The sequence below is a fragment of the Peromyscus eremicus genome, chromosome 4 (assembly GCF_949786415.1).
Source record: "Peromyscus eremicus chromosome 4, PerEre_H2_v1, whole genome shotgun sequence".
Lineage (NCBI taxonomy): Eukaryota > Metazoa > Chordata > Mammalia > Rodentia > Cricetidae > Peromyscus > Peromyscus eremicus.
The window spans coordinates 140,594,532-140,611,167 of NC_081419.1; the positions used below are offsets into that span (position 1 = coordinate 140,594,532).

Sequence of the window (16,636 nt, forward strand, 5' to 3'; positions counted from 1 at the left end):
AACTCCCTGTGAAGAGGGGAGTGGGCTCAGTCAGCACCAGCAACTCCCTGTGAGGAGGGGAGCGGGCTCAGTCAGCACCCAGAAAGCATGACCTTCACACGTGGTCATCGCAGCATTTGAGTGCATTTTCACATCTCGACAGTTGGAAAAGATAATTTCTGCAAACCCATTTATGACACAGATGTGAAAACCGAGGCTAGAAAATGAGAACAATTTCAAGCTTGTCAGCAAGCAAACTCTACAAAATCCCGGAGAGTAAAAGTGTTGGCTGATGCATCGTGTTGCAGCCATGCAACTCTGCAGCAGTAGCAGGCTGGAGAAAACGAGAATGGATGCATTGGCTGTCTCTCAATAAAGTGTTATCTACAAAATTGTCAGGGGGCCGAGAGTGACTGTGGACATAATTCTGGGGTGCAGTGCTGGTGCCCAGGGCTGAACGCTGAGCCAAGCACTTTTTATGGCTTATCTCATTTATTTTTGCAGACAGGGTCTCACCTTGTTACCCAGGCTGGGGCCTTTCCCTTCCAACGTTCCTGTCTCTACCTCCCAAGTCCTGGGGTGACTGGTGATACCAACAAGCACAGCCCATATCTCACTGCTATGTCAATCCTATTAAGTGTTATTCACTCCACTGAAGACAGATGTGGAGACACACTCTTGTAAGCCCAGCACTTGTGAGGCTGAGGCAGGAGGGTCAGGAATTCAAGGCCAGCCTGGGCTTTATGAGACACCACCTTCCATATACCAAAGGAAGTGTCATTAATTAGCTCTGCTGAACAGTGAAACTCAGCACATGAGGGGCTGGAGAGATGGCTCAGTGGTTAAGAGCACTGACTGCTCTTCCAGAGGACCTGGGTTCAATCCCCAGTGCTCATAACTGTCTGTAACTCCTTTTTCAGGCAAACTTCTTTTGGGCTCTGTGAGTACTGCACACACATGCGGTGCATAGACATACATGCAGACAACACACCCAAACATATAAAATAAATGAATAAAATTGCAACACACAGGATATGGCAGAGCGAGGATTTGGACCCAGATTCCTCTGATTCCTCAGCATGAGGTCTTAAGTGTGTTAAAAGTCACATGGAGGGGTGAGAGGGCGGCTCAGTGGTTTGGCATACTTGCTGTTTTTCCAGAGGACCCGAGTTTGCGTCCCAGAGTCCTAACCATCTGTAACTCTAGTTCCAGGGGATATGATGTCCATGGCCTCTATAGCAATGCCCTCATGTGCATACACACACACACACACACACACACACACACACACACACACACACCCTTCTGATAGCAATGTCCTCATGTGCATACACACACACACACACACACACACACACACACACACACACACACGATGATTATAGAAGAGGATTGGCCAAGAGAAGGGGCTCGATGGATTTTTGTTGAGATTAATGAATCCATCTGTGAGTAGTTATAATGAACGGCTTTGGGAGTCTTTCTATAAAAATATAAGCCCAGAGACGTTAGTTTCTGCTTAATACATTTCCCAGACTTCTCAGTGCAAAACTGAAACCGTTTGCCTGGGTGTCATGATGCCTGCACCTCCCCGTTGGCCACCCGTCCTTCAGTCTGGGGCTGGTGGCTCACAGGCTTACGTTCTTGCCTGTGGCTGACTGGATTTGAGGTGCACAGAAAATTCAGGCTCAGTCAGCTCATCCTGGAGAGTCTGCTCAGGGATCCAGGAAGCAAACAGTGTGTGGGAGGGTGGGGACTAAATGGTCGCGTGGCAATTCCAAGCATCACAGGTGCCTCCCGAGTTGTAGACGAGAGGCCATAGAAGATCAGAGGAGGTCACGGTGGGGACTCGGTTGTCAGAGTGTTGGCCGCATGAGGGAGGCTATGGGTTCCAGCCCCCTCAATACACGAACCAGATGTATGTGAACACCTGGAATCCCAGCACTCTGGAGGCTGGGGCAGGAAGGGCAGGAGTTCAAGGTCATCCTTGGCCACTTGGCCACATAGTGAATTTGAGGCCTGCCTGGGTTACATGAGATCCCTCTCTCTCTCTCTCTCTCTCTCTCTCTCTCTCTCTCTCTCTCTCTCTCTCACACACACACACACACACACACACACACACACACACACACATCAATAAATAAAATAAAACCAACCTACCAACCAACCCCTCATTCTCCCGAAGCAACAGCAAATAGAAAACAGGCCTGTGTGGCCCCCTCCTCTTCTCTGACATCATCTCCCTTTCCCTAGATACGAGGGCCACTCCCTCTTCAGAGCCCTGCATTGTACTGCTGAACCTCGGGGATACTGACATCTCATTCCAGTCAGGTGTGAGTGTGTGTCTGTGTGTATGCATGTGTGAGTTTATGTATGTATGTATGTATGTATGTATGTATGTATGTATGTATATGTGTAATGTGAGTGTATATATGTGTGTGTATGTGTGTGTACATGTGTGGGAATATGTGTATGTGTGCATGCACACACATGTGCAGATGTGCCCATTGCTGCCCATAATCTGTACGTGCCCGGGAAGAGAGCTGACCCTCAGCTTTCTCTGCGTCCCTGCTCCAGCTCAGGGAGTGACATCAAACACGACAAGTGCCTGCGACTGGCAGAGGATCAGCACACACTGGCCCAGTGAGGAGCAAGAGCTCACCCTCCACCCCCCTCCCCGCTTGCTGCGCCGTGAACCTGAATGACAGGCCACAGACGGGGCGTCACCCTCTCCCATGACTTGGCTTTTCTGCAATTGTCAGCACTAAACATCAGGACTCCCAAACAAAGCCCGTTTCTGTCGGCCTGACACCAGGGTGTATTCCCGTTCCCTACACTTCTCTGGGAAAAACCTACACTCACCGTCTTTATTTCAGTCACATTCTACGAAGTGACGCGCAAACCTGCCCGTTGTGCCTGCCTAGTGACAGATGCATTAGACAGCCACGACAGATACGTCAGCACTGTCCAAGAGCAGCTGTGCCCAGCTCTGCTGCCCTTGGCCTCGAGCCCTGGCCCTTTCCCTGCCTCAGTGTCCTCGTTTGTACAATGAGGCTATGTCCTAGGAGTCTCGCCCTAGGGGACACTTCAGCAACTTCTCAGAAGCATTTGGTTGCTACAGCCCATGAGAGGGGTGCAATTGACATCAGGCAGACAGAAGCCAAGGCCAGCATCCCATAATGCACCAGGTAGCCCCTAGAAACAGATCATTATCCAGGCCCCAAAGTCAATAGTGCTGAGATCGTGAAACTCTGGGACAGGTCAGTTGTAGCCCCGGAGCAGGGACCTGTATCATCGTTAGCCCAGGCTGGGCACACAATGATCTTGAGGTTGGGCAGCACAGGCACGGCCTTAGGCTGAATCCCGCTGGTATGGGCTCCCATCTCTGGAACGGATGCTGGGGTCTGTCCCTTTAAGAGCTGGGAGATTCTGTTTTCTCTGAGGCTGGCAGGGGAAACCCGCTCCCATTTCCAGCCCCAGAGAAGTCTGGGCAGTCCCGCATAGAGAATCGTCTGTGACAGGAGTGACTTATAGACTCATAGTTTGTTGCTCCAAGGCTGTATCTCTGTGCACCAGAGACAAGGCATCCGAGCCCTAGTCCCAGATCTTAGGGAAGAGAGAGGGGCATTCACTCCTGGGGTGTGTCTAGCTGCTGTGGTGGGAGTAGGGAGCCCAAGGTACCACCTCCCTCTCTGTGTGCCTACACCGAACATCTGCACATGTGTGTCCAGGCAACCCAGGGGTTCCCCTAATCTCACTGACAAGGCTTGTCTCTTCAGACCACCAAAGTCCTTAGAGTCGGGGCCACCCTTCCCGCCTGAGGAACTTCCAAATGTTAGTTAAGTCAGACTCTGCCTGTTTCCCACCTTGGTAAGATGGCCATCACTGCAAGACTGAGGTGGAATCCACTGTAGGCCTTAGATCAGTGTGTCACACACTTAGATCAGTGTGTCACACACTCACTCTTAACCGTTACTGCTTTTATTTCTCTATATTCATTTACAGTTCTATATTCATTTATAAGCTGGTTGAGGACTTGGGTTCAAGTCTCAGTGATTTTATTCTTTAGCTGTGTGGCCTTGGACAAGCTTCTTTCCCCCTCTGAGCCTCCAATTCTTTATCTGTTGAATGGGGTGGAAGTAACTGAGCACTTGCCCATGACAGTCACTAAATCCATCTGTCATTAGATCATTATACAGGTAATCTATTACCGACCCCTGCAAGCTTCATCTGGACATTAGATCCAGAAGGCCAAGTGTGCAGGTCCTGGCATGGAGGGCCAGTCACCACACAAGGTCCTCCTGGCCCTGGGTCAGGGCCGGACAAGGCCCTGCTTTCCTGGGAGTGGGGCCTCACCAGGTCAGAGCCAGGCTCCAGGCTCCAGATTTGGAGGAAGGGGCCGGCCTGGGGGGACCTGTGCCCACATTCTCTCCCCATGAGGAGGTCCTGGGCCTTGGGGTGCCCTGGGTGTGCAAAGCAGGAGAGGGATGTAAAGGGGGCTCAGGGCTGCTTGGATCAGCTTTTCTTCAACTGCTCCAGCCTGGCAGCTCTTCCCACTGTTGCTCCCGCCACCCTGCCCTTCCAATATGGCAGATGAGTGTCCAAATAGTGTAAGGTCAACCCTTCTCTATGAAGAGACTCAGCAGGGAAAGGAGAGGTCGCATCCATGGTCGCTCGGCCACCGTGGTCAGCAGAGACACAAGGGTCCCTGGCAAATTACTTAGGGCGTTTGGGGCTCACCAGTCACTTCTCCTACGTGTGTGTGTATATCTAATAACTGTTCCTAAGGACAATGTCCACAAACCCGTGATTGGACAAGCCAAAGACAACTATCCAGCTATCAGAATAGCCCTGAGCAAGCTCCTTGACCACACCCTCAAAAGGCTCAGGAAACACTGAAAAAGAGGCACGAGACAGGAGAGAGATGCTATAAGTCACCATTCTTTAGACTCAGTCCAGTAATTGTAACCATGACCACACATCACCTGCTGGTACCTGCCCTAGGCCCACACAGGACCAGCACTAACTAGTCAGAGAAGTGGAAGGGACTCGTGGGGCCCAATCTTTACCTCTCTCCGAACTCCTGGTCACCGATAGGCCCTGGGAGAGGGGGAACTGTCTTCAGTTGTGAGCCGACTGCTGAGCCCAGCAGGTTCCAAGGGACACTCCAAGCCCACAGTCACATAGACAGCTTTGTTTAATCTCGGTGGTCCCCAAACTAAATCAATAGACATGAACGTGAGAGAGATGTGAGCGGATGTGGGGGGGTGGTGGGGGGTGAGGGGGTGAGGTGGTGTGTGTGTGTGTGTGTGTGTGTGTGTGTGTGAGAGAGAGAGAGAGAGAGAGAGAGAGAGAAAGAGGGAGGTGGGGGAGGACAGTGGTCAGTATTTAAAGTGAGCATACGTGGAGATGTTAACAGGTAATAATTTAGAAAATTAAAAACTATCATTGAATTGTACCTGAGAAGTGGATAAATTGTGATATGCAAAACACGCTTCGATAAAATAAGACAAAGTCATTTTCTGGCCGGGAGTGGTGGCACATGCCTTTTAATCCCAGCACTTGGGAGGCAGAGGCAGGCAGATCTCTGTGAATCTGGCCAGCCTGGTCTACCGAGTGAGTTCCAGGACAGCTAAGGCTACACAGAGAAACCCTGTCTCAGGAAAAAAAAAAGTCATTTTCCGCAAAGGACACCTGTTGCTTTGGTCCCTGTGACCTCAGGGTGTCACTGGGGCAGAGCTCCTTTTTGCTGTTGCTTGTCTCAGACAGGATCTCTCTATGTAGACAAGATGGGACTCGAACTCCGGATCCTCCTGCCTCAGCCTCCTGGGAGCAGGGATCACAGGCAGCTGGGCACCCAGCAGCTATGGAGGGGCTTGCCACTTGCAAATGAAGTTCTGGAATCCTCTACGTCCACCAGCCATCACTGAACACTAAGTAATGTAGTATCGGTGAGAAAGGGAGGTCGAGGCAGACAAAGGCATAACTAAGTCAGTCAAGGAGCCAGAGCGGGATCTTCTTCCTTCACGATGTCCCCAGCTCCCTACTCGGTGCCTGCTAGAGTGGGTGCAGGAACTGAGCAGGGAGTGAACCCCCAGCCTCAGGGGAAGACACAGCCTCTCCAGGGTCACCCATCCTGCCTGCGGGGTGTGGGATCTGGGATGTGGTCTCAGGTCGTGGGGCTCCCCAAGAAGTGCTCAAGGACACAGGAAGAAGCTCCTTTTATGGCCCTTCCGCTTCCCCAGCTTTAAGCGGGGTGGGGGTGGGGGCACGGGGGTGTAGAGGGGGATTACATCAGGGAGTTTTAATTGGAAGGGTCACTGGAGCAGATCCGATTAAAGGGATTGGGAGCAGCCCAAGGGGCTGTCCCCTCCCTGCTTGCTGCCAGGGCTGGGGAGAGGCTGGAGCAGCAGGAGATGCTGGTGCACACACGGGCCTTGGCAAGAGAAGCCATCAGAAGGAGACAGGGGTGCAGTACACGGCCCAGGGCCACCCAGCCAGCCAGAAACCTAGGGTGAGGGCATTCATTTTCCTTAGTTGTCCATGTTTTAAAATTGAGGTGGTTTTTTTTTTTTTTTGTGTGTGTGTGTGTGTGTGTGTGTGTGTGTGTGTGTGTGTGTATGTATGATGTGTGTGTCCGTCCATCCATCATCCATCCGTCCATCTATCTGAGATCTATCTGAGACAAGGTCTCACTGTGTAGCTTTGGCTAGCCTCGAAATCACTACATAGAACAGGCTGGCCTATGGTGGTATTGTGTTCCCCAAAATATTGTGCATCCTAATAAACTTATCTGGGGTCAGAGACAGAACAGTCACTAGATACAAAGGCTAGAAAATGGTGGCACTCACACCTTTAATCCTAACATTCCAGAGGTAGAAATCCCTCTGGATCTCTGTGAGTTCAAGGCCACACTGGAAACAGCTAGGCATGGTGACACACGCCTTTAATCCCAGAAAGCGAGCCTTTAATCCCAGGGAGTGGTGGTAGAAAGCAGAAAGGTATATAAGGCGTGAGGACCAGAAACTAGAAGCATTTGGCTGGTTAAGCTTTTAGGTTTTGAGCAGCACAGTTCAGCTGAGAGCCATTCGGATATGAGGACACAGAGGCTTCCAGTCTGAGGAAACAAAATCAGCTGAGAAGTTGGCCAGGTGAGGTTAGCTGTGGCTTGTTCTGGTTCTCTGACCTTCCAGTGTTCACCCCAATACCTGGCTCAGGTTTGTTTTTATTAATAAGACCTTCTAAGATTCCTGCTACACTGACCTTGAACTTGAGATTCTCCCGAGTGCTGGGATTACAGGCATGCACCACCACATATAGTTAAAATTGGGAGATCTCACATGCAAAACCAGATGTTTGGATTCCCTCAGCAAATCAGAGGTGCTCCACTGACCCGTACTTCCAGTGGTGGCCACTAGGTGGTGATAAGGAGCAGCCACTCCTCAGGAGCAGGCTCCCAGTGCCTCAGGACCTTTGCACCTCCTTTTTAGGCCTCTGCAGCCCAGCCATGTGCTCTTGCACTCCTGGGCCTACCTGGTGCCATGACAATGACAATAACTATTAACAGACCTGATACTGTGTGTGTGTGTGTGTGTGTGTGTGTGTGCGCGCGCGTGTGTAGTGGTTTCCTGCCATCTTGCCCCAGTTTCCTCCATATTCATGTCTGGCTAATTCTTGTTTACAAACATCTCCAGATTTGACCTCTTTTTGCCACCAGTACCACCACCACCCTGCCCCAAACCACCATCCACTCCCATCGGTACCACTGCACACAGATGTCGCTCCTGCTCCCTCACAGTCACTGCAAAGACCACGCACCCCAGTGTCTTCTCCTTCCTCCATCCACTGCTGGGCACGGCACACACCATCTAATCTAAGATGTAGACTGCATTTCCCAGCTTCCCTTGCAACTAGATGAGGTCCTGTGATCAGATGTGGGCAGCAAAAGGCACTTGGAATTGGTGTGGACCCTTCTTTCTCTCTTGCTGGCTGGGAGACGGATGGTATTCTGCGATAAGAATGAGGTTAACCCCAGCACTAGGCTGACTTTTACAGAGAAGTCTGTCAGCTCTTGGTCTGTGTGGTTTAAGCCACAGGGTTTGGGATCTCGCAGCCGTAGGAGCTTGGTCTGTAGACCTGGCCACATCTGTCTTAAGCCCCCTCTGCTCACGCCTCTCAGGCCTTCCTAGGCCCACCACAGTCTCTGTGACCCTCCCTGCCTCAGGCCTTTGCCCACACTGTTGCTTGTCCTTGGGATATTCTCCCCTCCGCTCTGCTAGCTGACTGCTTCTGTGACTCAACTGGAGGTCATCTCCTCAGAGAGGCCACCCTGACTGTCCCCAGAGACACAGGCTACCCTTCTCCCAGAAATGTCCACAGGGTATTTCAGCAGTGAGACTTTCCGTAGGTACTTTCCAGTTTGTGGATACAGGCAGAGTCTCAAATGTGAGTCTTCAGGGCCCATGGCAGAGCTCAGCAAAGCTGCAGAGAGCAAGTCGGACATGGCGGCACATACGCTCACCCAGCACGTGGGTTAACGGAGGAGGATTGCTAGTTTCAGGGCAGCTTGGACTACACAGCAAGACCCTGTCTCAGTGAATGAAGGAATGAATCAATAGCCTGGGTGTAGGTCAGTGGTTAGAGCCCTGAGCTAGCGTGCACAAAGCCCTGAGTTCTACCCCCAGCACTGCCTAAACCAGGTGTGGTGGGGTACTTTTGTCACCCCAGTACCTGGGAAGTGAAAAGGAAGGCAGATCAGAAGTTCAAAGTCAGCCGGGCAGTGGTGGCGCACACCTTTATACCCAGCACTTGGGAGGCAGAGGCAGGCAGATCTCTGAGTTCGAGGCCAGCCTGGTCTACAGAGTGAGATCCAGGACAGACAGAACTACACAGAGAAACCCTGTCTTGGGGGAAAAAAAGTTCAGTCATCTTTGGCTACATAGGGAGTTTGTGGCCCACCTAGGCTACACAAGACCCCGGCTTCACATACCCCAGTGGAGGAATTCCTGCCTAGCATATCGGAGTCCCCAGTTCAGTTCCCAGCACCGTCAAACAATCAAACAAACAAAAAGTCTAGCACTGGGCCAGCAAGACGGCTCACTGGGGAAGGCGCTGGCTGCCAAGCCTGGCGATCTGGGTTCGATCCTGGTGCTCACATGCTGGAAGGAGAGAGTAGGGCTACCACAAATTGTCCTCTGACCTCCACGTGCAGGAAGTGGCCCCCACACACGCACATGCCCCCTGTGGTGCACACACATAAAGCACACTGTGGTTTACACACATACATAAACACTGTGCCCCCCCATGTACACTATGGCACCCATACATGCACATGTACACTGTGGCACACACACACACACACACACACACACATGCACAGGTACATACACACACACACACACACACAAGCACAGGTGTACACACACACACACACACACACACATGCACAGGTACATACACACACACACACACACAAGCACAGGTGTACACACACACACACACACACACACACACACACACACACACACGCAATGCACACTGGCCAGCATACACGCACATGAACACACATAATCAAATATAATTTAAAATCTGTAACATAGATGTACAGAGGGCAGAGGCTCCCCTGTGAAGGTCAGGGGCTGGGGATAGTCACGCTTCCCGTCTCCTGAGCAACCTTGTGAGAGGAAAGCAGAGGTCGGTTCTGGTCTGCATGGGTGGGGTGGGGGAGAGGGAAAGTCAGGGACTGTGCCCTTCGGGCTGGGTGACTGCCAGTCCCCTGCTGAGGACATGAGCAGCCCAGGGACTGTCAGTCGGCGTTGACAAACGCTCGGGCTGTCCCTGCTGTAGAGAGCAGCACGGGGACTAAAATTAAGCGGTATGTGGCTGGCTAGGCACAGAGGTGTCCACAGATTCTAAAGAGCCTCAGGTTGGTGCCTTTGTCTCCTGGACTGGAGGGACAAGAGACAGCGCATGGTGACTCACAGATGGAAGTGTGCCCTGTGTGTCAGGAGAGATGCTGGGGTGGGGGACCGCGTGGCTAATGATTAAAGCTGCAGCAAGGGCTTCTGAAGGCCATTCTTCATGGCCACATTGGCTGGGGGACCAACAATGCTTTCTCACAACACTGTCCTGTCTCATTAGGCACAAAAAAAATGGGCAGGCGAGGCTTGCCTTCTAATTCCAACTGGGCATCCTCAGGCGAGAGTCTTCACGTCGTCATGGTGCGTTATCCACTGAGAGTCTAGTGGGCTTCTGGCACTGTTCCCCTTCCACAGTGACCCAGAGGTCATGTGACTCTCTCACCCCAGTGTACAGTTTCCACCTACACCGTGGGAGGTGACAGGTGACAGGAGGGGGGTGACAATAGACTAAGTTGTCCAGTCTGGCCTGGAACTTACGATCCTTCTGCCTCAGCCTCCAGATTGGCTGGAAGACTGGCCTGACCTCTGCCTTTCTTCATGCGTTTAAAACAAGAAGGTGAAACAAATGGAAACCACTTTCAGCATGGCTGAGGATGGAATTCAGGGCCTTGTGCCTAGAATCAATGACATCTGGATTGACCAGTGAGCCACGTCCAGCGGGAGGGAGGCAGTGAGCCCGGCGGTTAAGGGCCCGTACTTTGGGCTGGGATGTGGCTCAGTTGGTGGTTCTCGCCTGGCGAGCATGACTGTTCCCTCAAACAGTGGTGTTCGTGGCGACCCATTCAGTCCTTCGCTCATTCACTCACGTCCTCATTCATTCATCGGTGGCTCGCGTGCACGCTCACTCGCTCACTCGTTGACATGCCAGGTCTCTGGGTCCTAGAGACACAACAATAACAGTGACAGAAACCTGAGTGTCAGGGGAGCCGAGGCTTTGCAGAGAGAGAGGGGCACGAAGACCAATGACAAGACAGATTGATTTGGTACGATAATTTCTCTGGAGAGTGAAGGAGGCTCTTGGGAAAGAGGTGGTTTGCTTTGGCTGGGGTGGCCGGGGGGGGGGGGGGGGGGGACTCCCGGCAAAGGAGACTGCCTGGGCTCTGGCTGGATAAGAAGCTGGCCCGAGGGAAGCATTCCAGAGGAAGGGAGGGCGGATGCAAAGGCCCTGGGGTGGGAAGCTGCTGGGCAACTGTGTTTGAGGGGGGAGAGGAGGAGAGAGAGAGAGGGGTAAGGGGCAGACAGGGAGGGGGGTAAGGGGCAGACAGGGAGGGGGGTAAGGGGCAGACAGGGAGGGGGGTAAGGGGCAGACAGGGAGGGGGGTAAGGGGCAGACAGGGAGGGGGGTAAGGGGCAGACAGGGAGGGGGGTAAGGGGCAGACAGGGAGGGGGGTAAGGGGCAGACAGGGAGGGGGGTAAGGGGCAGACAGGGAGGGGGGTAAGGGGCCGACAGGGAGGGTCCCCCCTATACTAAGTGCAGCGCAGGCTGGAATGACAAGCAGTGAAGGAAAGTGCCTCCATTTTTGCCCTCTGGGAGATGCTGGCAGTGTTCAGCTGTGCCCAGGAGACACTGTGGGCAGCAGCGTGGGAAGGGCGGGGCTTAGTCAGGAGCCCCATGTGGCTGCATTGCTGATTCAGGGAAAGGAGAACTCTAGCCATAGGACTCTGAACTTGGGCCTCTGTTTCGAACCCTTTCCCGGCCTCCTCTATTCCCTGATTCACCGAGTCTCAGTGGTGAGCTCCCCGAGGGCCCAGGGCCACTCAAGGAAAGCCACGTGCTGCAGACAGCAAGTGCCCATGTCCTAATCTTTCACACCAACAGAACCCCGACTTTCAACTGCCTCACACAGATTCTTGGCTTAAAGATTACATTTCCCAGCCTTCCTTGCTGTTAGAGGGGTGAAGTGTTGTGTGGGCATTCAGAAATCTCTTTAAAGCAGAGAACACTGCCTCCTCATTCTAGATCTTTCTTCATCCTGCTGCCAGGGATGATGATGTGATGGTTGGAACTACAGCAGCCATGTAGCGCCATCATGCTGAAAGCTATACTCTCTAGGAAAGGCTGAGCAGAAAGATGGGATGAGCCGGGGCGTGACAACCCTCTGAAGCCACCGCCCCACCCCTTGGCTGTTTACGTCCAGATGAGTGAGAGAATTACACACTTCTCTCAGAGGAATCGACACAATGACGTTTAGCTCAGCAACACCCCAGTAAATGGAGGCTAGGGAGTGCTACTTGCACATGGGACTGTCCACCTCTCTGACTGGTGGTACCACCGAGGCAATAGGTACCCAAGGTACCCAGCTGCTCAGAGGCCTCAGGCAAGACTTGGAGCCCCACCGCTGTGAGCACGCACACCTCCAGTGCACAGGACCCAGCAGCGTTTGCAGATTTCACCTGTTCCTCCCGTCCTTCCCTGACCCCGACTGGCTTCACTTTTTCCTGTTGTGAAGGGGAAGTAACGAGGCTCTGGCACCTCCTTGTCTGCCTTCCCTGGCCTGGCCCGGGAGTTCTTTCCCCTGCCGTTCACACTAGAGGAAATGTCACCTCCTCCGGGAAGTTTAAAGTGAAATCGAGGACTCTTCCTGTGGTCCCGGCAGGGGCGAGCTAGGTCTTGTCACTCCTTAGAGCCCCACGGTGGCTTCCTGCTGCTCTCACATACAATCCAAAGCCACAGAGGCCCATGAGGCCTCTCAGATCCCTCCCTCTTATCCACGTTGTCACCTCCTCTGTGACACCATCTCTTTGCCCCTCTATACGCCAAGCTCACACACACAGGTAACACCAAACAAATAAAATGGCAGGACTTGAGCTCACAGGGTTTGCAGGGCCGCTCTGAGGAGGCGATTCGTGAGAAAGCAGAGGAAAAGACAGCAGCCAGTGCAAAGGTCCTGAGGCTGGGAAGAGATTGACGGGCAAGAGAAAAGAGTAAGGAGAGCGCTGGGTGGAAGGTGAAGGCTTTCAGAGAGTGAGGCCTTACACACCTGACGAGGTGATTCCGAGAACCTGGGAGCTACAGAGGCTTCCTTGTCAACCTAGTGGTCACACATGTGTGTGCACACACAACCACAGGCAGGCACGCACACACTCACTCATGGGCCTACGCTCGCATTTAAAGACAACCTGTAGGAATGCTGGCCTGAAGCAGGGATGCCAGAGAGGAGGCCATGGCGGGTGTTTGGGAGGGAGCTGGCTACTGAGAACTCAGAAGCCAAACTCAAGGCTGGAGCTGAGGCCTGGCAAGTCGCTGATGGGGCAGCTCTGTGGGGTGTGGGAGAGAAGAGCCAATCAGTTGCCCCCCAAGGTTTTGTCCTGAGCCCCCCAGCAGAGCGGTGGCATATCCTGAGACAGGGTCGGTGTGATGAGCAGCTTGGGCTGAGGACACCCACTGAGACCCTGCAGGCAATGGAGCTGTGGGTGAGCAAAAGTGAAGTTACTCCATCTTTTGGCAAACATTTATGGGAGGAGAGCTCACCTCTCTCTCCCAGACAGCTAAGCTCCCTGAGCACCACAGAGCCATGGTGAAGGACCGAGAGAGACACAGTACCACATCCGGTACACAGTAGGCACCCAATAAATGCAGACAAAGAAGACAGGGCCATGCTCACAGCCCTGGATTGAGGGTCTTGAGGCCACTCTAGGATAGGAAGAGTCCGGAGTCGGAGCATGGCCTGTCACACATGCTCTGGTCCCTCTTGGGCACAGTGTCTGCATTAATCTCACTAGACACCGGAAGTGTCAGGGAGCATTATCCAGACTGAGCAGACACCCTGCGGGCTTTAGCCTGACCTTGACTGGAGGGGCCGCAGCACCGGGAGGGCCACCCACAGCCGAGACCTCTCTATCCCTGCACCTCTGCCCCAGGGTCCTCCTTGCTAGCTGTCAAACTGTGCACAGTTTCAGGGAATTCATCAGGTCATTCATTCATTCACTCACTCATTCACCCCTTCAGCACATAAGTATGGAACCCATACCATGTTCCAGGTCATTCATTCATTCACTCACTCATTCACCCCTTCAGCACATAAGTATGGAACCCATACCATGTTCCAGGTGCCATCCCACAACGACCAGAACCAGACCGTGTGTGTGTGTGTGTGTGTGTGTGTGTGTGTGTGTGTGTGTGTGTGTGATATTTTGGGCAGAAGCAGACATTCCACACAGGAGTGACCACTCACACATCCCTTCAGGAGCCACAGAGGCAAGACGATGGGTAACAGGGAGGGGGTGACTGAGCTGTTCACTGTGTTGGCCAGGGGCTTCTCTGAGGAGTTGGTATGGGCCGGAAGCCCTCCTCAGACTTCACATGATGGAGGCATGTCTCTCAGTGCGGCAGTGTTGAGGGGAGGGTATCTTTAAGGGGGGGGGTATCTGGTGGAGTCTTAGGTCTTGGGACTCTTGAATTAGCCCTAGTGAGAGGATTGTTTCTAAGGTTGGCCCTCTTGTCCCGCCCCAGTCTCCAGCCCCCCTTTCTCTCCCAGCCGCTGACCCCCAACTTCTAGGTCTCTGCGGGCCATTGATCTCTCCTCTCACTCAGACGCCAGCCACTGCGATGCCACCTGCCAGGAAGCCTTGCAGCCAAGAGGCCCTCACCAGAGCCGGAGCTATGTTGTTCCGACTCCCAACCTGTGACACGGTGAGCTAAATAAAGCTCCTTGCTTCAGGGATTTCATTACAGTCATGAAAAACAGCCTAATAGTGGAGCAGCTGTCTGAAGTGAGACCACAGAGCTGTCTGCAGCCGGGAGAGGAACATCCAGGCAAAGGGAGGGGTTTTCGGAGTCACACCGTCACATGAGTTGGCGCTATGACTTCCATCCTGTAGACAGGAGAAATAATAATGTTTACTGAGCGCCCACTCACTGTGCCACGCTCTGTTCGGAGCACTTTACACACAACAAACTCCGTCACATTCCGGGTGCCGGGAAGATGGCTTGGCAGCTCCAGGGTATCTGGTGCCTTCTTCTGCTCTCCCTGCCTCATCCTCATTTCTTTCTAGCAATTTCTTACTGATCCTTCAAGCTCCGAGGCCCGTGTCAGCTGCTGTGAGAGCATATCTGAACCAGCGGAGTGGCTCCCATTTCCTGTCCCCAGCCTCTCCTAACCCCTTCAGAGGATCCCAGTCTCGTCTGGACACACAAGGTCCCGCTCTGGCCTCAGCAGGGCTCTCTTCTATTTTCAGCTGTGAGCCTCTAACGGCTGAGCCTCTCTCCAGCCCCATCAGGACTCTACTATGAACAACGTCATTTCTCTTGCTATTCCTCAGCTGTCTCTGGCCTCTGCCTGGAGAAGACGCGGTGCTAGACAGTCCAGGTTACAGAGGATGCGCACGTCCGCCTTTAGGACGAAAATGCTGCCCAGCTCTGTGATAACCAACAGCAAAGACTGGGTGCCTACTGTGTGCTGGCATAACGGGAAGAAGGAAAAGAAGGACGTCAGATTTCTGTGCACAAGCTTCCTCAGTCTAGACTTTCTCTATGGCTTCTGCAGCCTGAGGCTGGGAGTCGGCCAAGGGGAAGGACCGTCAAGGAGCTCACAGGGTCAGATCTGGAGCTGGGGTCTGAGGCCACACGTCCAAGCTCTGGCTTTCTTGGGCAACAGAGTGAGGCTGGCCCCTGATTCTCTGTTCAGCTGGGCACTGGGCTTCCTGCAGCCCCCTTCCCGGGCACACGAGTCTTTCCTGGCTCTCATGGGGGTAGGGCTTGGGGCTGAGCAGCAGAGTGCTTGCCACACAGGGGTGAGACCCTGGTTTCCACCTCTAGCCTGACCTCTCCTGCCAGGGTGGAGACTTCCTGAGTCTCAAGTCCTCTTGCCCTGGACAGGATAGACTCAGGCAGTTTCCTGTCATATTTCTTTCCAGAGGCCAAGGAGTGGGATTGTCCTAGCTCTCTTCTGCCAGAGGGCCCGACCTCTCTGCTCTGCCAGGACCAAGCGGGAAATACACAAGGCTGGGCCAGGCTGGGTGTGAGACACTAGGAAGGGTGGGCAGCCCTGAGCGGCTCCACAAGGGTGTGGAGGTGTCCACAGGGTGGCCTGATTTCCATGCTTCTTCATAGAAGCCAGCAAAGAAAGCTATTATAAATATAAATAATATAAACATATATAAGTACACACACACACACACACACACACAGACATTGTATGTGTGCGAACACTTCAATAAATTAAATTATGTGAATAAAGCTAGGCTTAGTGGAGCACATCAATAACCCCAGCACTGAAGAAGCTGAGGCAGGAGGATTGTAAGTTGGAGGTCAGTTTGAGCAAATGTAGTTCAGCTGAAGTTCACACATTTAGGCATGAAGTCTTTCTCCGTCTCTCATAACACCTTCCAGTCGCTAGCTGGGTGTCCCTCCCTCCCCTGGGACAAGCAAGCTCAGCTCCCCCTGGAGCTCATTGTTTCTGAGCATACAAAAATGATAGCAGCAGTCACCAGAAGCGGGGAGGGAGATGAGGGTGCCACAGGATGGCAGAAGATACTAAAACCACCCCTGTAGGCAGATATTAGGAGGAAAGCATAGGACTCAGAGAGGTTAATCAACTTGCCCAAGGTCACACAGCTAAGTGACAAACTGGCTTTCTGCCCAGGCTGTGTGACTCAAAAGACTATGATCTAGCCCAGTGATGGTGGCATTGTCCCTGGGAGGCATTTTGGAAACATGGAAACATAGTTGCCACAGTACTGATGTGTGTGTGTAGGGGGTCACAGTGGTTTTAAGTGGGTACAAACAGGGAATAAGATTCT

The 16,636-nt window shown here is 53.0% G+C and overlaps 1 protein-coding gene across 1 annotated transcript in view; it reads right to left on the minus strand.

The window, feature by feature from the left end:
* Kcnb1 (potassium voltage-gated channel subfamily B member 1) overlaps window positions 1–16,636 on the minus strand; it is an 84,488-nt gene that overhangs the window by 2,870 nt on the left and 64,982 nt on the right. The gene's annotated exons all lie outside the window — the stretch shown is intronic.